Genomic DNA, 22,540 nt, shown 5'->3' with positions numbered 1-22,540 from the left:
CTTATGCTATTAATGCTAAATCATACACTTGACCAAGCTTCATTTAACTACTGCAGCAAGAAAGGTCCCAAAATGGAGCAAAATTAACTTAACAAATGTCTTACTTAGCAACAAAACTGTTGGCTCAATTGTGGTCATATGTCAAGGACTACCAGCCACTACTATCAATCTTCAGTCCACAACGTGCATTCTACTTATAGCAGGTGCTTGAATTTGTTCCTTCAATGGCACAGGTACAAAATAGAATGCAAAACTTCTACAAAATCAGGCAAATGCAGACAGATTGTCTCATTTACCTGTAGCATGTAAACAGTTTGAAAAAGCTACATGATATGTTTTCAATCCCAGAGATTGAGAGTCTTCTCGTTACGGATGATTCAGACAGAAAAGAAGAGAGGACTTCTGTGGTCTGAATTTTTCACAAGCACTGTAATCACCCAGCTATTGGCTGAAAGTTGTATTTAAAGTTTCATGGATGCTTGAAAAAACATTACATTGAAAACAAAAGCTTGCACACACTTTGTTTGCATATTGCAATACAGTGTGTGCTGCAATGAAAGCAAAGCGTCACCCATCAATGTTATTCTTAGTTTTTAGTTTACACTGAAAAGTGGATCTTCTTAATTTGAGAAATGTTCAGAACTGACAACCCAAACAAGTTGAGCAATCTTCTAACGCTGAAGCATTTTTTAAAACTTGAACTAATTAGAAAAGAAAAAGGAAATAAAACAGTTATATATTTGGGGTCTTCTCATGAATGTATATCAAGTTTGTATATGGGAAATGTATATCAAGCACAAAATTACAGTAATAACTAGTTGGATAACCATGGTTCACTATGAAACTATGTGATCGGGCTTAGTTTTTGGGGAGGAAAATAAAGGGGGGAAATTCTGCCTCTGCCTACCAGCATCCATCAGTATTCATTTGGCTAGCCTCCTATCAGTGTGTAAAAGAATTGAGGGCTGTTTGGAAACTGAAACAGTTATTTACTGTGTGAGCAAAAAGGAGACAGCAAGGAGTCTCGGCATGGCTTAGCTCAACTGTTCTGTACTAAAGCTGCTTGGTGCTGTGAAACTAAAACTGAAAGTCCTCTCCTCTGCTTGTGTTTTGCATTTGGAACAGATTTCTTTTCAGGTGGGGAGGGGGAGTAGAACTCCTTAGTATCAGAGTGTGTTAATAATAATATACAAAATGATCTAATGGTTATTTCAAAAAATCCTTTCTTACTGAGCACCTAGAAGCCAAGAGGAACATATGTGCCAAAAGTCAAGTTTGTAGGCTTTACAGTTCTGAAGATTTTGGGATGATGTGAGTGGTATTTAGCTTTTATATATATAAGATAAAAACAGTTTTTTCTAAAAGATTACTATATTTCATTGCAATCTATATCTTACCCACATCTATAAACAACCTGTTCCTAAACTGCAAGTAATACCAGGTCCTTAACTGGCTCAATGATTGGGATCATACATATGTGTTTTTAAACTTGAAGGTCAAATTTCTTAGCAACAAGCATTGTTCAAATAATCATTTCCATTCTCCTGCTATCTATTTTCACATATTAGACATGCAGTAAAAAAGAACACTATCATTTTAAAGTATTAAATCTAGTCCCAAGGTCAAATTAATATGTGTAATTACTGCTTCCCATAATATAGCAATTTTAGAGCATTGTAAACATGTGTGTTTGAATGAAGCATTCTTCTAATGGAAGCACAATGCATTGGCCCACTGAAGAGAACACCAAAATAATTTTTGATTGGTATGGTTGGAGACTCAACTATAATTCCTGAGTTTCTACCCGTAGCAGTAGATATACCTCTGATAGTTACTCTAGTCACTAGTATCATTGTATCTACTGTGTCTGTTTCTGGTGATAGATGTTAACCTGTCCTCATAAGAAGGCAGCAAAAGTTCCTGGTTTTGTAAACCTAATGCACATTTGTATCTTGGCAAAAAGGATCTAGTGGGTTGAGTTGTTATTACTATTAGCTGATTAAGCATGCCTGATTTTGTATTGTTGTTTGTATATTTTGTAATTCTGGCCAATTCAATGTAGTTATTCCTTCCAGAGGTTTAAGGGAAGCAAGCAAACAGAAAAATCTACTTCAGATTTTGGGGTTGTTTACTGATAAGTAGAAAAGATACAACAAATATGGCTTAGGATGAAGTTTGTCTCCAGCTGCTCACCATACACTTTTATTTGCTTGGGGTCATGATCTGTTTTGTTTTGGTGTTCTTCTTGAATCCCCTGCTTGAAATGATCTTCTAGTTAAACAAAATGGGTAACTGAGATACTGCATTGGTTGCTATGCTTCTATATTAGGATTTTTGTTTTGTTTTGTAAAGCCGCCAATTCTGCATTTCTGTTCTGAAGAGAAAAGTAGAGGTCCTGGGTGTTGAGGTAATTCCCTGTTAGGAGAGAGAGTAGTGTTTGAATAATACACATACACAGCACACAGATACACTGTACAGTAAATGTAGGTTTTTATTTCCAGAAAGGTTTAAGCAAAGTTCAAAATAGGCAGTCCAAAGTCACTCATAGGCAAATCAGTCAGTTTTTCAATCCAGGAATAATCCAAATATCAAAGTCCAGTGTCAAAAAACAGTTCAGTAACAGACTTACATTAAATCCAGAAATATCAGTCAATTAGGAAAAATGGAGGAACGGCAATACTTTCCAACAGAAGGAAAAACAGACTCACTCAGACTTCTTCTGAGACTAAGACTCAGACAAACCAGGTTTCTGGCTCCATCTTATGGCCATTTGAGAAACCACACCCAATTACAGTTTTTAGCATGCTCTTAAAGAGACAGTATTAAATTGGTATCCTGGTTTATATATTTCTAACCCAAATACCTGTTCAGTGACTTATATTCCTAACACGGGGGCCTGTGTAAATCAGGGTGATGAGGCAAGGAACTTATCGATTGAGAAGGGAGAAGAGCCCGAACCCTTTCCAGAGGTCAAAGAATTTGCTTGAAGCCTTCAGCCAATGCCTGCCTAATGGCCAATGAGACAACTTCTTGGATATCCCCTGGTTTATGCTCAGAGGTAGAGGCAGAAGGCCGAAGGCCCACTGCTGTGGGAGTGAAGGTGGCTTCAGGCCTAGATTGAGAAGCGGTTCGAGGCCTGGAGGGAGGGGGAGGAGCATAGGGCCCAAAAGCCTGTTGGAAATAAGGCTCAGAACTGCTGAGATCCTGAGGATCAAACTGTACTGCAAAAGCCTCAGGAGACCAGGATGGAGGATGGAAAGGCTCATAGATAACTTCTCCTCCCCGGGGAGGGCTTGGCTGGGGTCCATGGGTATCACCTGAAACATGCTGTAGTTGCACTCCCTTCTGTTGAACTACCTCTCTAGGGCTGCATGTCTGCGCTTTTCTGCCCTCAACTCAGCTTGAGTTGCCTTCTTAGGGGCTAGAGCCTTAGCTCTGATTTTAGCAGCCACCTCCCTCTGGACTGATTGGGTGCATTGCCTATGTCCTTTTCTCTTATTGGTCTTAAGAGACTGTTCCACTGGGGGGGAAGCTCTGCCTGAGCCTTATCTTGCTCCATTTGTAGAATAAAGGCTCTTGCGATGGAAAGAAATTGTTTGGAAATTTTTTGTATTAAGCCCCTTAGGGTATAAATTGGCCCCCGGGCTTACAGAATGGCTGCTCACCTCGTGGTGGAAGGCTTGAATCTAAGATGGCCACTGACTAGGGGAAACAGGCTCTGAGATCGAAGAATCACTCCTTAGGCTATAAAGAGCCCTGAGCGAAGTCAGCAAAGGAAAGGGCACGATCAGCTGGCTGATGCTGTTATCGGTTTGCCGATTGCTTTTTACGACCACTCAAACTGCAGGCATGGGGGAGGTCTACAGACGCTGCCCAGCTTGCCTGAACAGCGCACTGGCAACGCTGCTCCCAACATTGCAGAAGAGAGAGCCCTGCTCTCCTGGAAGAGCAGCTGCCCAGATCCCTGGGAGCTGCTTGAAGTGAGGAAAAAAAGTACTGAAGATCGCTGGGATTGCTATCTAACAGAACGCTTTCAGAGACACAGCTACTGACTGAAAGGAGCTGAGTCGAAAGCTGGGGTCTCTCCCGGGGGCTGGCTTTTATATCTTAGTACAGACTCAGCTAAATGACATCATAGGAAGTAGTCAACCCATCCTGGGCTCTTGATGCAGCATGGAGAAGAATAGATCATTTTCTTTTTTCTTTTTAACTGCAAGCACTGAGTAGGGGAGCTTATTCCTCCTGTGTTGGCTTGTATACTAATGCAATCATAAGGACGATCAATTGTAAACTAGCCTTCCTCAGTCATCCATATTTAATGGCTAGTTTGGTAACCAGTTTTACTAAACAACTTTCAGTGTGGTGAAAGCTTTTTTGTTTTTAATTCAAATATTGGCCGTTTGTTTTCATGGCACTTCTTTTATGTTTGCGTTTTGAATTGTTTATGAATTGCTTTATGAACCCAGTCTACAAAGCATTCTGAATACATCATTTAAAGCAGAAATTGGTAATGGGAATTCTGCTTTCTTGATGGGTCATAGTTGGATGAATTTGCACATGCCTGGATGGTTATAAGAAATCTTTTCCTCTGTTTGCCTTTTTATATTTGGGAAGGTTGCTGGAGTAGGTCTGTAAGTCTAATGTTTTAACTTTATGCTATTCTGGTGCATCTTGACACATATTTTTAGTTTGAAAAATATTTTAGTAGTATATCAGGTATACAGTTTTCAGTGCTGAAATCCGAAGTTTCTTAAAAGATACAGAACCACATGAAAATTATATATTTGGTTGATATGCCTGCCTGCCTGCCTGCCTGCCTGCCTGCCTGCCTGCCTGCCTGCCTGCCTGCCTGCCTGCCTATCTATCTATCTATCTATCTATCTATCTATCTATCTATCTATCTATCTATCCATCCATCCATCCATCCATCCATCCATCCATCCATCCATCCATTTCCATGTTCCTTGTAGCTGGGCATAATATATGACAAAAACAATATAGCAAAAAGTTATTGAGATTAAAACAGTTTGCTATTGTTAAATAGTTGTCAACGAAGTGAGAAATTCACTCTTGGTATAAAAATAATGAATGGAAATGAGAAGCTCAATTAAAATGAATCTTAAGATCAAGGTAGTGGAAATGGAGTTCTCAGTGTACTTAAATTTTTCCTTAATTCTGAGCAACTTCATATAGCTCTGGGAACAGGGCACCAAATGTTAATTGGGTGTTCTCTAAAATGAATTCTGATATCTTGTTCCAATAATTCATGCTGCTGGTTTCCTGAGGCTGCTATTTTTCAAGTTATCAGAAGGTGTTCCATTTGTAGAGTTTTCTTAGAGTCCAATTGCATTCATACCTTAACTTATACTCTTCTTTAGGGATGTATAAATCGGCGCATATCTTTTCTGGGTCAATTTAACATGTATTCAATCACAATTCTGTGCTATCCAATTATTGTCTCATTATGCAAACTTTTCTTTAATAAAGTCACATTTTAGACGTGCCTATGTAAGAGCTTCAGAATTTAAGGAAAAAGGCACCTTTTGAGGCTATGTTCCACTTTGCATATTAACCCAGAAAAAAATGAATTACATGGATTCCCATAAAAATGTGGACCAAATGCATTTAATCAACTCACCACCATGAATGGTGGGCAAGTTTGGATGAAAATCGAGTTTTAGAAGAGCACATTAAAGGTTGTTTGCATGCTTCTGTGTGTGGAATAGTTTAGGAATACTTGATGAGTTGCCTTTGGTTTTATAGATCAATTTGATTACTAATATTTTCTTTTTGTCACTTGTGATGGCTCTCTTGCTGGAATTACCTTTAGTCTGAAATGTAATGCAATAGATGGAAACTAATCAGGGAGAGACCCATTCTGGAACTAAGGAGAAATTTCCTGATAGTTAGAACAATTAATCAGTGGAACAACTTGCCTCCAGGAATTGTCGATGCTCCAACCCAGGATATTTTTTTGGAAGAGATTTCCTATTTCAGTCATTTGCCTGAAATAGTACAGGGTCTCATGCTTGACAAAAGGCTGGACAAGAAATCCTCCAAGGTCCCTTACAACTTTATCATTATGTTAAGAAAAATCTATGTTTATTTGTTTATTGATTTGTTTAAACAATAGCAATAAGCATAGGTGGCATTCAAGGCCATAAAAACCAAGCAATGATAAAATTAAGCCACCGGCAATCCATATAAATGGATTTATGAAGGTCTGGGGTTTAAAAAAACCATATTCTCACTTTACCGTAAAAAACAACAACAATAAAACTAATCTCAGGGGTCATGTAATATTCCCAGCCCAAATCCTTAAGGCAATCTGATTTTGAATATCTTATGAAAGGCTAAAGAGGGGGTGGTTTGTGTGTGTTCAGAATCTTCTGTGTGCTAATCTGCTGAAAATCTTCTTTATATGGAAGCTACACAAAGAAGTTCCATTTCTTCTGGTGTTTTTTTTTTAATAATTTCCCTCCAACAACCACTTTTTGATGTAATCTTTTATTTTTAAATTGTTTCCCTTTTTTCTAGTTTTTACTATAATTGATCATAATCCTGGTTCAGCTATAATCCTTTTTGTAATAATAGGAAATCATATACAAGCAGGGGTGGGCTTCAAAAATTCTCTGCCCGGTTGCTAGGTGGGCATCAGAGGTGGTCTTCAGCAGGTTCTGACTAGTTGTGGAGAATCGGTAGCGGAAATTTTGAGTAGTTCGGAGAACTGGCAAATACCACCTCTGACTGGAGATTTTACAGTATCCTTCCCCTGCCATGCCCACCAAGCCATGCCCACAGAACCTGTAGTAAAAAAAATCTGACTCCCACTATTGGTGGGTGTGGCCATGGTGGTCATGGCCTAGTCGGCCTTCTGCACCACGCCAGGGGGTGCGTTTTTGCTCTTCCCCAGGCTCTGGAAGCTTTCTTTGAGCCTCCAGGAGGGCAAAAACGGCCTTCCCGGGCTCCGGAGGCTCGCTGGAAGCTGGAAACAGGCCCATTTCTGGCCTTCCCGAACTTCCAGGAGGTCTGTTTTTCACCCTCCCCGAGCTTCCGTGCATCCCCTTGCACTTACCTGCATCCAAAATGGGCTGTGTGGGGACTCCTGGGAGGGGAGGGGAGAGGTGGGCGGGACCAGCCAGGAGTGGGATTTGGGGTTTCTCTGAACTGCACAGAATCTTAGCTAGGGGCTCTCCCAAACCCCCAGGAGCCTACGCCTGTATACAAATATGATCATCATAATAAACAGTGAGATTCTTTGGGCATATAACTGTATCTCAATTTGAAAATCTAGGACTCTCACATATCAGGATGGAAGATACATCCATAAATGGGTAAGTTTTTTTCTGACTTCACTCTGTTTTCGTAATTCTATGGAACCGTACAAACAACTTACTGTACTCTAAATACACGAGGTCCTTGGTGCTCTCTGAGCTCACCTTTCTTGCAAATGTTTCATTACCAAACTGGGCAGCAGCATCAAACCTAGATACAATAATTCCATGTGGGTACAGGTAAAGCATGCAGGGGAACTTTTGAATGAAGCATCCCCCCAAATTTTTTTAGCTTGAATCCACTGCCATGCCTCTTTTGCAGAGAAGAAATGATTATGAGGTGGCCAGTCTGAGAAGGAAAATGGTTGTCTTTTAGATCAGCTATTTGGAATTGATTTTGACCAGCATGTGACAGCTAGTGTGTCACACTGTAGCCTGAAGGGCCCATTGTTGGAGCTAAGAAAACCAAGCTTCAGAAAAACAGTTTGAAAGTGAAGGGAACTGTTTTTCATTTTGTTTTAATTTTATGCAACCACTCTCCTTGTCCAAGAAAGGTTGTGCTAAATTAACTCATGGTTTGCACACCAACCATCTCTGGAATAACCTTCACAATAGTCTCCTGCAGGAACGGTTAAGGAGTCTGAAGAGATTTCTTTAAGAATAAAAGAGACTAATTAACAGGAACTGTGCTCCTTGATAGTTGGATTCTCTAAAGTGTTATTTGTAGCTGAAACCACAATGAGACTTTAGGCTAAAAAAGCCACCAAACTTTCTTGCTGATTGCTTATACAACATCTGAAACAAATTCCCAGACTTGCACTGCTTGTCCCTATAACTCTTGCCAAGTCCCCTCTGGGAACTTGCTTCCTCAGCCATGCTTATGTCATAGCTGGTTTCTGAACCTCAATCTCCATTCAGTTCTCTTCTTCCCTTTATTACTTTCCTGGGTTCATTCAAGAGCCAGCATTTTTTCCACTAAAGCTTGTCTATATGAGCTACTAAGCAAAGTCCTTTCAGTTCAGCAAAAACTGGCTATGGCTCTAAGCAAGGCAGGGAAAGTGAGTTATAAACATGCAGAATTGTTGTGTGCTTGCTTTAGTAATTTCTCCTAGAACTTTAATATATGGCATTTTTTTGACTGGCAAAGCTGCTCATTTTGGAATGTGCTAAGAACTACAAGTGGATAGGGAAGTCCGAGAACTGGCCCAGCCAGCATCCATCCCCAATTGATTTTGACTCCTTTCCATTGATAAATTGATTCATTCAATTCCCTTCTCTCTGCCTTATCAAGTTTGAAGACCACTAAGCTTAACCTTAAATTATTGCTGAGGATGGAGCGGCCCAGAAAAAATGGACAACATATGCACGTGATAGCTGTGTATTTGCAAATGGCAAATGTCCTGCAAAGTGTTGCAGTCTCATTTACAACTCTACATATTGCCTTCCTAATAGCAACTGACTGTAATTACTATTCCTTGTGCGCCAATGATTATCAGACCAACCTAGGAATTGCTACCTGGTCATGTAGTTTTCAGGTCCAATTTATAACACCAGGGTCCTTAGACCCTGCTGTTCATTTCCCTTGTCTGGGAACTGCAAGCTATGTTTCTCAGATAGTATTGGCTGGAACCAGAGGTGGTATTCAGCAGTATTCTGGTATTCTGGAGAACCATTAGTGGAAATTATGAGGACTTTGGAGAACTGGCAAATACCACCTCTGACTGCCCCTGCCCCCATCTATTCTCTGCCTCCTGAGTCCCAGCTGATCGGCTGGGTCTTCTTTGGTTGCCCTGCACAGGAGCTGGGAAGCTGGTTAGTGGGGTGGGGAGGGAATGGAGATTTTGCAATATTCTTCTCCTGCCATGCCCAACAAGCCATGCCCACAGAACTAGTAGTAAAAAAATTTGAATTCCACCACTGACTGGAAACAATCAGTGTTAGGAATCCAAATCTCTACTGCCCAATTTATTCACTTGTCTGGAATGGTATAGTGTTCCCTCCTTGTGTGTGAGTGGGTGTCCCTTCCAACTCTTTTATTATGTTATTCTATTATTTTGAGCCTAAATGTCAACGTGGGACATGTCAGTGGGACGCGATGGCTCAGTGGCTGAAACGCTGAGCTTGTCAATCAGAAAGGTCAGCAGTTCCGTGGTTCAAATCCCTAGCGCCGTGTAATGGAGTGAGCTTCCATTACTTGTCCCAGCTTCTGCCAACCTAGCAGTTTGAAAGCATGTAAAAATGCAAGTAGAAAAATAGGGACCACTTTGATGGGAAGGTAACAGCGTTCCGTGCTCCTTCAGGGTTTAGTCATACTGGCCACATGACCATGGAGACGTCTTTGGCTTTGTAACGGAGATAAGCACTGCTCCCTAGAGCTGGAAATGACTAGCATGTATGTGTGAAGGTAATTTTTACCTTTATTCTAAGTGTCAACGCTTGATAGCAATATTCAAATACAGGGTAATGGTGTTTTTTTATATATGTAGAAGAATAAAAGTCCAGGCAATCAAAGGAAAAGTATTGAGAAAAGAACATCACAGGGGTCTCTTTCTCTCACGTTCAGACGTTACCAGATGAATTCATGGCTGAACAAAGCTGCTGTGAGTTTTGATCTGGCTTGCAATGAAAGTAGAGCATTTTGTAATCAAATTCCTTCCACCCTTCCTCCTCCTTTCCTTTCTTGTATGTTCATCTCATCTCCAACACCAATTCCCCCTTCTCCCATTTTACAGCTGCTGTTTCTTTTTTGGCAGCAGAGGAGAAATTTTGGGTAAAAATTGTGTGCTTGATCTGATTCTCTCTCCTTTGTTATGCTGACTGGTTTCATAGATCGCTTTAAGCTACAATGCACTTTATGTCTTGAGTTATTGGAAACCAGCCATTTTGTAAACTATGGTTTGTGGTTTAACTTTAAATAATCCATGGTTAAAGCAAACAATGGATTAATGTCATGCATGAATCCCCTTTACTATAGAGGTAGTACTCAACTTGCAACAGTTTGTTGTTGTTTGAAGTTATAATACTAGTGACTTATGTCTATTTTTCTATGACCATTGCAGCATCCCCATGGTTATGTGATCAAAATTTGGATGCTTGGCAACTGACTCAAACTTACGACAATTGCAGTGTCCTGGTGTCACATGATTTTGCAACCTTCTGACAAGCAAAGTCAATGCAGAAACCAGATTCACTTAACAACTATGTCACTAACTTAACTGCAGTGATTCAGTTAACAACTGTGGCAAGAAAGCTCATAAAATGGGGCACAGCTCACTTAGCAACTCTTTTGCTTAGCCCTAGAAATGTGGGGCTCTATTGTGGTTGTAAGTCGAGGACTACCTGTATTGACAGTTTTAAAAGTTTCCACTGAGCCACGGTGGCACAGTGGTTAGAGTACGGTACTGCAGGCTACTTCTGCTGATTGCCGGCTGCCTGCAATTTGGCAGTTCGAATCTCATCAGGCTCAATTTCATTTAGCCTTTCAAGGCTGTTCATTCTGAGGTGTGTAAAATGAGGACCCAGATTGTTTGGGGTAAGAGACTGACTCTGTAAATCGCTTCAAGAGGGCTATAAAGCACTGTGAAGTGGTATATAAGTCTTAAGTGCTATTGCTATTGTTTCCCATAGTAGATAGCAAAATTCATCCAGTTTCAGAATTCCCAGGAAAGTGGGCATCTGTGTCCATATTTACTGCAAACCTCTCTATCCCTCCAGAGAAAAGGATAGCATCTTGTCTCCTGCAGTGGCCAGCAGAGTATCTTTTGAGAATCCCCAAAACAGATCAAATGTGCTGTTATATCCCTTCTATTCATGTTTTCCAGCAATCAATTTTTAAAGAGACAATTCCTTAGGGATGTAGCTGTGCAGAGCTTTGAAGAGGTACTTCGCTTTACCGGAATTTCAATTAAAACCTCCTATTTGAAGAAAAGTACTTCTGTGCTTCTAAATATCACTAAAAAGCAGCCAGCCACCATGCTTTGATCCATGGGATACCCAGAAACTCCCATGACTGAATCAAAATGACGAGTGAGCTAGAATCAGCTCTGCCTCAACCTATGTCAGGTAAAGTGCCACTTTGAGATAGAGAGCTCTCTCCATGAAGCACTAGGCTGAGGGATATTGCAGCCAGTTTACATAGTCTCAAATGAAGAGTCATTGTACCTAGCAGCCATTCACTTTCTGTGAATTTGTCTAAGGATGTCCAAATTAGGAGCCATTGCCAATGTATTCAAATAAACGAATTGCGTAGTTTAACTAACACATCAGTTGGTGTGAAGAAATACTTCTGCTGTTCATCCTGAGCTATCCAGCATTATAACAAAAGAATTAAATCATCAACATCATTTATTTGTCTCCATCTTTCTGTAAACTGCTTATATTGGGCAAATCCAATGCAATCATATCAAATATAAGAAACTGACAACAATATGAAAAAGTTGTTAGAAGGTGATTGTAATGATATGTTCAGTGGCTGAGAGAGATTTCTTTTAGGGATCCTGGACTTTCATTTTTATCAGTCAAAAGAATGGCCTCTTTGATATTCACTCCTTTCCGTTTCAATAAATCTGGTTAAAGAGATTTCTGTGTTTATGTGTAATCAGCTACCAAGTGTTGTTTTATTTTGTTTTCTCAGGGGTCTGTCTGGTTTTTTTAGTAGCCTCATTTCTGATATGTAAAACGGAGAAATATTCTTTTGGTAGATAAGTCTCATGTATCTTAATTACTTCAGTACTGCTGTGTTTGTCTCCTTGTAAATGTATGCATAAATCTTGACTTGACTTTAGAAATAACTCTCAGGACATTCAACAATGTGTTAGGAATCTCTTTATCCTATCCATCACCTTACAGTATTCCTCTTTTTCTTCTTCTTTGAATTTTGTCAAGCATAGTCAGATTCTTATAGTCCATCATCCACTTACATGACATGTCTGAAGAACATCTCCCAGGGAACAGTTACTGTTTGTTTGGTACAGGTGTGATTAACTGGTGCTTCTTGTAACCCGTACTTATCTTAGTAACCATCTGGAAAACCATAATTCAAAAGTATAACTTTCCTGACCTGTGTTTTGTTTCACAGTCATATAGCACTACAAGAAAAAGAAATCAGTATTTGTTAGTTATTCTCATCTTTGTGGTCATGGAAATGATTTTATCTTTGATGATATTCTTTGACTTTATCACTGTCTTCCTCCCGCAGATTACTCTCCTCCTTGGTCCTCCAGTAAACTTTCTATCTTTACATGATGTTTTAATTTAAAATTAATTGTTGGGAAGCTAGAGATTTATCAAACCCTTAAGACATAAGGAAAACATATTTGTTTGGTTATCTTATAACTAAGAAAGGCACATACTTTGTGACTCACAGTTCTGATGTTTTATCTTCTTTGGATAGTCTTCAAACCAGTGGTGGGATTCTACCAGTTTCCCTCCTAGTTTGGTAATCACATACCTCATGCATGCATGTGCGCACGCACCACACACACACACACAGAGAGAGAGAGAGAGAGAGAGAGAGAGAGAGAGAGAGAGAGAGAAAGAGAGAGCTTTCCAAACATCAGTTGAGGCTCTGCCAATTAACTGAGAGGATAAAGAACAGAAAAGCACAGGGGCAGGTGGGAGGGCAGATCCTGCGTTTTTCTCTTATTTCTCCTCTCAGCTGATCATTGGAGCTTTTTTTACTACCAGTTTGGCTGAATCGGGCTGAACCGGCAGCATTTCACCACTGCTCCAAACCATAGTTCCCTTTCACAATCTGTGCAAAATACCAAATAAATTCAGCTGAATTGGATTGAGACAAGAACCATTCAGTTACCACAAAAAGACCAATTTTCTCTTTCATCCTCTGTCCCACCTTTTGCAGAACATGCAATGGACCCTCTCCAATACTATAGCGCAAAAGTCTCCATATGGCAAATTTTCTAGATTTTTATCATAGCAATGCAGCTATCAAAAATTACCAATTTATGGAATTCCCTGGCTTCTAATTTTGTAATTTCATCCATATTTAATGTCATCAATTAAGACATTTGGACCATAGGTCCTGTCGTCTATCAATATATAAACTATATGCTTCTGAGCATTCTGCCTTGGATTGGGTCAGGGGTGGTCTGCTGAGGGTTTGGGAGAGCCCCTAACTAAGATTCTGTGCAGTTCAGAGAACCCCCAAATCCCACTTCTGGCTGGCCCTGCCCACCCATGCCCTCCCCTCCCAGGAGTCCCCAAGCAGCCCACTTTGGATGCAGATAAGAGCAGGACTGGTCTGAGAGTAGTGGATAATTTCAATTTCAATTGATTGTTCACCGTCAGTTACAGGGCATGCATGGAGGATTGGGGAGGGTGAAAAATGGGTCTCCCGGGAGTTTGGGATGGTCGGAAATAGGCCTGTTTCTGGCCTCCAGATGGCCTCCAGAGCCCAGGGAGACTGTTTTCGCCCTCCCAGAGGCCCAAGGAAAGCCTCTGGAGCTCAGGGAGGGCAAAAATGCCATGGAGCAAGAGGTTGACTAAGCCACACCAACCATGGCCACACCCACCCAGCAACCAGGCAGAGAACCAATTTCTAAAATTTTTGAAGCCTACCCCTGGATTGGGTCCTTGGCATTGGTCCTTAAAAGTCATATTGAATTCTGCGATAGATATGAGAAGGTCTTTTGTATATATAATACAGTTCAAAAATCACGGGGAACTATCGACCAGAACTTTGTTTTTGTGAGTGAGGAAATCACTCACCCCAAAACTGGCAAGCACTGCAGTGACGTAGGAGAAGCCATGACAAACAGCATGCCTTTCCAACATCTCCATGTTCTCTTCAAAGCCCAAAGAGGTTCCTGCTCATGGAGAACTTTTTTTTTGCGAGTTTGGCAGAGGATATCTAGAATATAGAGATTTTGATTCAAGGTCATTTGAAGGGTTTTGCTGAAGCAAACCATATTATCTCCACAGGGCTGATTAAGACTAAGATTAAATCAATGTGCACAGAACTGTTCTGCATTATCTGTCCCCATTCCGCCCCCAGTACCTTATGGTTTCTTATAGGAAGTTTTGCAGCTTTAACAAGCTGCTCAAATCCTTTCCCCATTCAGCCTTTGAATTATTATTGCTCTCTCAGAAATAATAACAAAAACCATAAATATTCTGCTAGATAGTGACCTTTATTTCTTCTGGTTGTGTATTCATTAGCTCTCTTTCTGTTAATGCAGACAATGCTACACAAGAACAGGTTTTTACTCATTTGAGGATAAAAAGAAATGCAGATGAGCAATGTAGAAGGAGAGGAAAGTCAACATGTAATTCAGATGCGACAAAAGCTGCTATCCATATAGCTCATTTTTACTTATACCATGATTGGTATTATATGTTGGGGTCTGCAAATAATCTTGGCATCTTTATAGAGCTGGATTTTTTGAAGCTGATTCCCACACTTATAATAGTTCTATGAGTAGCAAAAAGAAGAGAACCATTGAAATGTAGAACTAAATTTGTCCCAGATTCCCATGTAGATGCAAATATCCCTGTATTGTACAATTATGCAGCAGGTACTTTTATTTTAAAATCCTCTTCCTTGCCACCTTTCTTAAGTCCAAGAAATTGGGTCATCCCTTTCGCTGAAGCACTTCTGAGGTGTGGGAGTTGCATTTCTGAATTTTGGAAAAGTAGGTCATCCCTATCTGAGGCCTGGGACAGCTTGTCTAAAAAAAGTTGCCTCATATAACCAAATAAATGGACTTTCCTCGACAGCACTACTCCCCCAACCCTGCATGGAACTGCATTTTCTAACCTATAAATTGGAGAGCCTTTAGAACAGGGGTGTCAAACTTGATTTCATAGAGGGCCGCATCAAGGTTGTGTTTGATCTTGGGGGTGGGAGGGTTAAGCATGGCCAGCATGATGTCACTGGTGTTGGGAGGCACCTGTGGTAGCCCGAGCACTCTGCCAACAAAAATGGATTCCCAAGCTCTGTTTTCGGCTGCAACAGCCTCCTGTAACCCTCTGCCAGCAAAAACAGAGCTTGGGCCCTCATGAGCTCCATTTTCGCTGGCCAGATCTAAGCAACCTATGGGCCTTGAGTTTTACATCCCTGCTTTAGAAGAAGCAGGACAACCTTTGTCTGAGAAATCATATCCTTTATCACCGAGTGGTGTCATTTTTTCAGACAATGTCATTTTCTCAGGGTTTTTTTTTTTTTTTTTGCATAAAGGACACCACCTTCCTGGGAATCTAAACCCCTTAGTAGCAGAAGACGATGTTAACTGATGATGCTAGTCTATTATTGTCATAAACAATTGATTAATGTTAATTGGGAATGTCATGAGAATTCATCCAGATCTAGAATGAACCACAAGGAATGTGTTTGTAATGGGTAGAAGGAACAGGCAGTAAAGCAGGAAGAGCCACAACCAAGACAATAGATAAAGGGAGGGGGAAAACACATTCAGACTTTCAAGATTCTGTTACTATAAACGTATACAGTAATAAAAGTAGTACAGTGGTAACCTCAGTACTCATTGTTAATTGGTTTCAGGAGGTGCAGTGAGTAGCAAACAAATTTTTCCCATAAAGAACGTGGGTGAGTCACAAGTTGTAGCTTATGCATTGAGTATCAAACAAACAATGAGTACCAGGACAAATTTTTCATGTCAAAATGTGTTGAGTACCAAATTTGATGAGTTTCAAAGCAGTTGATTACCAAGGTACCACTGTATTAGCAAGCATTATTTTGGTTTCCTAGTCTGATCTCCCTAAAAGCACTGACTGAGTTTGAGGACTTGAGTTTAAACTACTTTCTGAAATACATTTCCATTCCTGTGTTTTGAACATATGGAAGCTCAGAAAGTAAGCTATGTCCAGTTCCATAATTCCTTTCCTCTCCTCTCTAGTGCAAGTATATCTAGGTTCAATGAAGTAGTGAGGACCTTTCAGGCAGAGTGTCTGAGATTAAGTTTTCATTTGTTTCACCAGCAGTTGTGGCTGGCATCTTTGGGATGTACCTCCTGGCAGTTTTGGGGCAACTGAATTGGGCTGACTGAGCTTTTGTAGTTGAACCTGGACTTCTTCCACCTACTTATTGAAAATGGCAAAAATAGAGCAAAATGCAAAATATATTTTTCCATTCTCTTGTACTCTTTTTTCCAAAATCCAATACCAGAAGTGTTGGAAATAAGGCAGGAATGAGCAGTCTGTGACCTATGACTTAAGTACATCTTGAACTCTTTGTTACATCACTTATCTCTAATGACCTGCTGGTCTTATTGTTGAATTCTTGCATTATTACACACAAAAACGTTGCAATTCCCATATTTTATCTCAGACTTCAAATCCTGATTTACCATGGGTTTAATTTTGCTTATTTTTCATCATCACTCTTAGTCCCCATAGTCATCCCTCCAAGCCTATGTAATTGGAGTGCACCAAAGGTTTGCTCAGTTTTGGTTTACTATCTCTAGCAGTAATTGAAGCCTTTAAGCCATTCCTCAAACCACCTGCCAGTTTGCATTATGTTCCTAGTCAATCACAAGTAGACATGATTAAAAGAAAGATGTCTAGATTTTTTTTAATGCTATTCTAATGATTCATAGGTAACATTAGGTGATTTGTTATTTATGTTGCATTTCCCAGAAATAAAGTGAAATTCTCCTTTCCTTTCCTTTCCTCTCCTCTCCTTTTCTTTTTTCTCTTCTTTTTATGCTTATCATCATAAAAATGAAAGTAAAGGGAAAGAAGTAAAGACTAATTATGAAATTATTGTATGAAGTATGGAATGCTTGCAGATTTTTGAAGAGCATCATTGTTTGCACTTAAGTTCTTTTTCTTTAGACTTTGGAGTTTAATCTAGTTTATGGAGAACCAAGATCAGAGGAATGGGTTTCTTTACCATATGTTCAGGGCCATTGAGATATGTACTAAATTTCAGATTACTGCAACACAATAGCTTTGCCCTTTAAGTGGGTAAGGGTGGAGAAAAACAGTCTGACAAGTAGTGTATAGAAAAACTGATGGCAAAAACTAAATTTGGAATTTGTTTATTTTAACTTAAGTTTTATTACAATTCAATTTAAAAAGTGGTGAAATCTATATTCCAGGAAGAGAAGGTCTGTATTCCAGAGGAACAAGAGGCAGCAAAATCTTGATACTTTGTGTGCCAACAAAACATCTCAAATATGTCTCCTTCCTAGAAGTTCTTAGATGATGCTTAAAGTATATTTAATGATGCTAGGAGTTTCTTTAATTTGGCAAGATTTCTGTCCATTGGTGAGGAAAATAAAGAAAAATACTTAGATAGAAGCAAGTCTGTGTATCTTTCTTAGATGTTGGAGCCTGACATAAGTTGACATGTTATATATGAATATGTTCCCTTCTATCATCCTAAATCATGTCTAATTTGGTGATAAATTCTGGAGACCTCCAAAGAATTAATTGAAGGGCTGCTGGGAATTTCTGAGACGATTCTGGAATCTCAAGTTATTTATCTTCAGACTACACATTAGATCTGGCTGGAAAATATTTCTTGAAATTTCATGAGGCCATTTTTTATTTTTTTCTGACAGTTGGGGGAGTCCATTGTTAATAGCCTTGTGTCTTTAGAGTCGGCAGTAACTCCTGATGAATGCCTAGATCAGTCCCTCTTCAGATTTCAGAAGAGGCTTGTCATTGACTCTATTGGGGTACAGTGGTTAGAATGCAATATTGCCGGTTAACTCAGCCCACTGCCAGGAGTTTGATCCTGAGCAATTCAAGGTTGATTCAGCCTTCCATTCTTCCGAGGATGGTAAAATGAGGACCCCAAATATTGTTGGGGGCAATAGGCTGACTCTGTTAACCACTTAAGAGAGGGCTGTAAAGCACTATAAGTGCTAAGTGCTATTGCTACTGCTGTCCTAGTGCTGAGAGAGAGTGAATGGTCAAAATCACCCACATGCTTTTGTATATAAGGTAGACATAGTACTCACCAGCTCCTGGCTTCTAGCTCAGTGCCTTAACCTCTACACAAAATGGGGTTCTTTATGAATAGTGGGATATGAAAGACAAAATGTTGAAGCCTATCAGGTTGCAATGAATTGCCTTATGTTTCCATAACTGTTTGCTTACTGCTGCATCTTTTCAGTGAAAGGTATGTTGCATAAGTAAGTGTGAAGGACAAGAATGGGGGGGGGGAGGAAGGTCAGGATATTGATAGCGTCAAAATACTGGCGTACTATAAACAAGTATTTTTAGATGCTATAATTGAAGCAAAACAGTGTCATTTTTTTTTGGATGGAGTTTGCATATCAAATACATCTTGGCTTGTGATAATGATAATGATTGCCACACTTCAATATTTATAGGAACTGATGCTTCCTCGAGACTGGCAACTATGTCAAGTTCTATCTCACCTTCACAGATCAAATGCACAACAAATTGTCATGTGTCTCTCTATTTGAAAATGTTGAATCCATTGAGATGCTACATCTTGATAGATGGCCCAAGGTTTTTGTCCCAAAGGGTTGGTTTCGAGATCTTGTAGAAACTTCCTATATCTTGGTAGATTCTTTATGAGAAGATTCTTTTCTTATTTTCAGAAAAGCATGGGTAGTTGTATCTGGACACAATTTCCATATTACAGTTCTTAATAGAGCAAGTTCAAAATTTTGTGGTATTCTGTATCTCTGCTCACATTGGATCACATTGTATTTCCATTCCAGCATATAGAACTTGGTGTTTGGCAGAGAAGATTGCAATCTCTAACTTTTCTGGCTTCCAAGGTTCTAAATTTTGAAAACTTGCAGAACATTTTATGTCTTAGTACACAGTGGTATGCATTGATCCAGAAAGGAAAAAAAAAACAAATTCCTCTCTCTCTCTCTCTCTCTGTCTCTCTCTCTGTCTCTCTCTATCTATCTATCTATCTATCTATCTATCTATCTATCTATCTATCTATCTATCTATCCGAACAAAGCTGAATACCATACATACATACACACACACACACATACACACACACACACACATATATATTCTTAAGTTTTCGCGGGTACTTACATGTATGGCATTCAGCTTTGTTCGGGTATTTTCCCACGTCATTGTAGTTGTGCTTTTAAAGTTGTAGCAACGTTTCGGCAGAATCTCATCTGCCATCATCAGGTTTCTGTATAGTGTTCATCTGTCAGTCAGACTTTTACAGTGGTTTCAGATTTAAATTTGGGGCAGCCTATTGCTGTGCCAGAATGGTTTTTTCTTCATCCTGATTGGTTGGGAGTCTTGGTCTGTGTTTATTGGTCTTGGAGTTTGTTGTGTTCTGCTTGATTGGTGTTTCTAATATCTACTGTCTGTTTTTTTGGCTCTTTTTGTATCTTGATTGGCTGGCAACATTGTGTTACTTTATTGGAGGCCTTTAGTGCAGCTTGGCTCTGGGTAAATGGACGGCTATCATTAGTTAGGAAGCTAGGTTTCATCTGGGTGCCTGGTTGGGGTGTGTTTGAGCTGGAGGTATCGGGGGGATCTGTTTGTGCCCAGGTGTTTGCCTGGCTTGTGGTGTGGAGATTTTTTGTTTGTGAGTGCAGGCTTCCAAATAATTGAGAGTCTGGTGGTATCATCTCTTTTATTCATGCTTTCTGGTCTTTTTTCAATCTCTATGGCTTCTCTGATGATTCTGTGGCTGGGGTTTTCTATAGTGGCTAGGGTTTTGGTGCCATTGAAGTTGATGCTATGACCTGTGGCTTCCATGTGTTGGACTAGTGAGGAAGTGTGTTCCAGCTTTTTGACTGCATTTTTGTGTTCATCCAGGTGGGTACTTATTCTTCTATTGGTCTGTCCAATGTATGTGGCCAGGCATGATGCACAGGGGACTTCGTATATGCCTTGGTTTTCCAGGTCAATTTTATCTTTGGGGTTTCTAAGGATGGCTGCTATTTTTCTGTCTGTTTTGAAGGCAGTCTTGATGTGATGTCTGTGTAGTATCTTGCTAATTTTGTCTGTAGTACCTCTTATGTAGGGCAGGACAGCTGTTCCATAGGTCTGTTCATCTTCTGGGTCTCTATTATGTCTCAGTGTGTTTTTGTGGATCAAGCCGGTGATTTTGCTTTTGTGGAAGCCGTTGGCTGTCAGTACTTTAGTCAGGGTGCATAGTTCAGTCTTAATGTGTGTCTTGTCTGCCAGGAGTTTGGTTCTAGCAATTAGTGTTTTAACCACAGAGTTTATCTGTGCTGGGTGGTTGTGGGATTGGGCGATGAGGTAGCAGTTAGTGTGTGTTTTCTTCTGGTATACGGTGTGTCCTAGTGTGCCATCTGTTTTTTTGTAGATTACTACATCTAGGAATGGTAGTTGTTTGTTTGTTTCCGTTTCCATGGTGAACTTGATTTTGGGGTGTGTGCTGTTTAGGTGTGTTAGGAAATTGTTTAGGTTTTCTTTTCCATGGGGCCAAATCACAAATGTGTCATCGATGTATCTTAACCATAGTTTGGGTTTGTGGATGGAATTGGCCAGGGCTCTGGATTCAAATTCTTCCATGAACAGGTTTGCAATGATGGGTGACAGTGATGATCCCATAGGGGCTCCTTCAATTTGTTTGTATCTTTGTCCTTTGTATATGAAATATGTGTTGGTTAAGCAGTGTTCTGTTAGTTCCATGAGGTGTTTAGCTGGTTGGTATTTATTTTTGATGATTTCAAGAGTTTCTTTTATCGGAACTTGAGTGAATAGTGAAACCACATTGAAACTTACAAGCAGATCTTCTTGTTCCACGTGTAGATCTTTGATCATTTCCAAGAAGTGGTATGAGTTTTGTACATGTGAAGCTGCTGTTTCAGCATGGGGCTGTAGCTGTTTTGCTAAGTGTTTAGCTAGGTTTTGTAGTGGTGCTCCTCTGGAGCTGACTATGGGTCTGAGAGGTATGCCTTCTTTGTGTATTTTTGGGAGGCCGTATAGTTTGGGGCATCTGAAAGATTTTTCTCTTGGGATGATCGTCTGTTGGATCTCTTTGCACATGTGGCTGGTTATAATTTTCTTCTTGGTTAATTTTTCCAGATATGTGGTTGGGTCGGTGTTTGTGGGTTTGTATGTGGGGTCTTGGAGTAGGTCTGTCAATTTTGTTTCAATTCTGATTCGACGTCTCCTTCCAGTTTGTGCTTGACATTTCTGCTTACGTCTGTTCCTTGCATCAAACCAAGATTCTTCGGTTTGATCTTCATCTTCATCCAAGGGCTCTGGCACATTCTCCTGATCATCTGATGACACCTGAGGTATAATTGATGAGGAAGGTTCTGGAGAGGAGGGTGATTCTGACACTTCCTCATCCTCCTGGCTCACGTCTGCATCTTCCATTAAAGCAGGCTCAAATCCCAATGCCAAACCCTCCTCATCACTCGAACCTGTGTCTTCTGACACATCAGACTCAAAGCGCACAGCAGGCTCAAACCTCCCAGTCACAACATGTATGTGTGTGAGTGTGTGTGTGTGTGTGTGTGTGTGTGTTTTCAGGTATTTTCCCACATCATTATAGTTGGGAAAATACCCGAACAAAGCTGAATGCCATACATGTAAGTACCCACGAAAACTTAAGAAAATATGTATGTATGTATGTATGTGTGTGTGTGTGTGTGTGTGTGTGTGTGTGTGTGTATATATATATATATATATATATATATATATATATATATATATGTATATGTATATGTATATATATTCATTACTTAGGCTTAAATTGATGGTCAACACATCTCAGCAGAACTAGGTTCCTATGTGCTTGCTCGATCTACTATCCAAGTTATAACAACTGATGGGGATAGTTTTAGCATGTTACCTTTAACATCTGAGTTTCTTTTTGTGCTTTATATGGAAAAACAAATGGTTCTGGAATTTGGAAGTATTTTCATAGCAGTTCTAAGGCTGCATTTTTACTTAGAAACATCTATGTGTTCATACACATTGGATAAATAGCTCTGTGAACGTCAACACAACCAATGAAGCTCTAATATGCTCCATTTCCAAGGATGATTAGCACAGGCTGTTAAGGTGTGCAGTTTCTTGCTGTCTTTCAGGCCTTACTGCCTTAGGTCAGAAGATGTCATCCCATGCTAGATATTGGGAAGTCTGGCTTATTCAGTTTGCTCTTCTCAGTGTCACATAAGCTGTATTGATAGATTAATCTTACATTGTTGTGACTAAACAGCCCTGCAGTTTTTTCCTACTGTTCGGTCTAATCTGTCTTGACAGCTGTATCATTAGTTTATATTTGTTGCAATCTCATTCACTATATTGGCTTCATGGAGTCCTCAACATCAGTATTTTTATGCTAC

The 22,540-nt window shown here is 39.9% G+C and overlaps 1 protein-coding gene across 4 annotated transcripts in view; it reads left to right on the top strand.

Moving 5' to 3' along the window:
- NTRK3 (neurotrophic receptor tyrosine kinase 3) overlaps positions 1-22,540 on the top strand; it is a 441,983-nt gene that overhangs the window by 52,778 nt on the left and 366,665 nt on the right. The gene's annotated exons all lie outside the window — the stretch shown is intronic.

This window comes from Pseudonaja textilis, chromosome 13 (assembly GCF_049901715.1).
Source record: "Pseudonaja textilis isolate UNSWEBS1 chromosome 13, rPseTex1.2, whole genome shotgun sequence".
NCBI lineage: Eukaryota > Metazoa > Chordata > Lepidosauria > Squamata > Elapidae > Pseudonaja > Pseudonaja textilis.
This window is presented reverse-complemented; position numbering and strand designations above follow the sequence as displayed.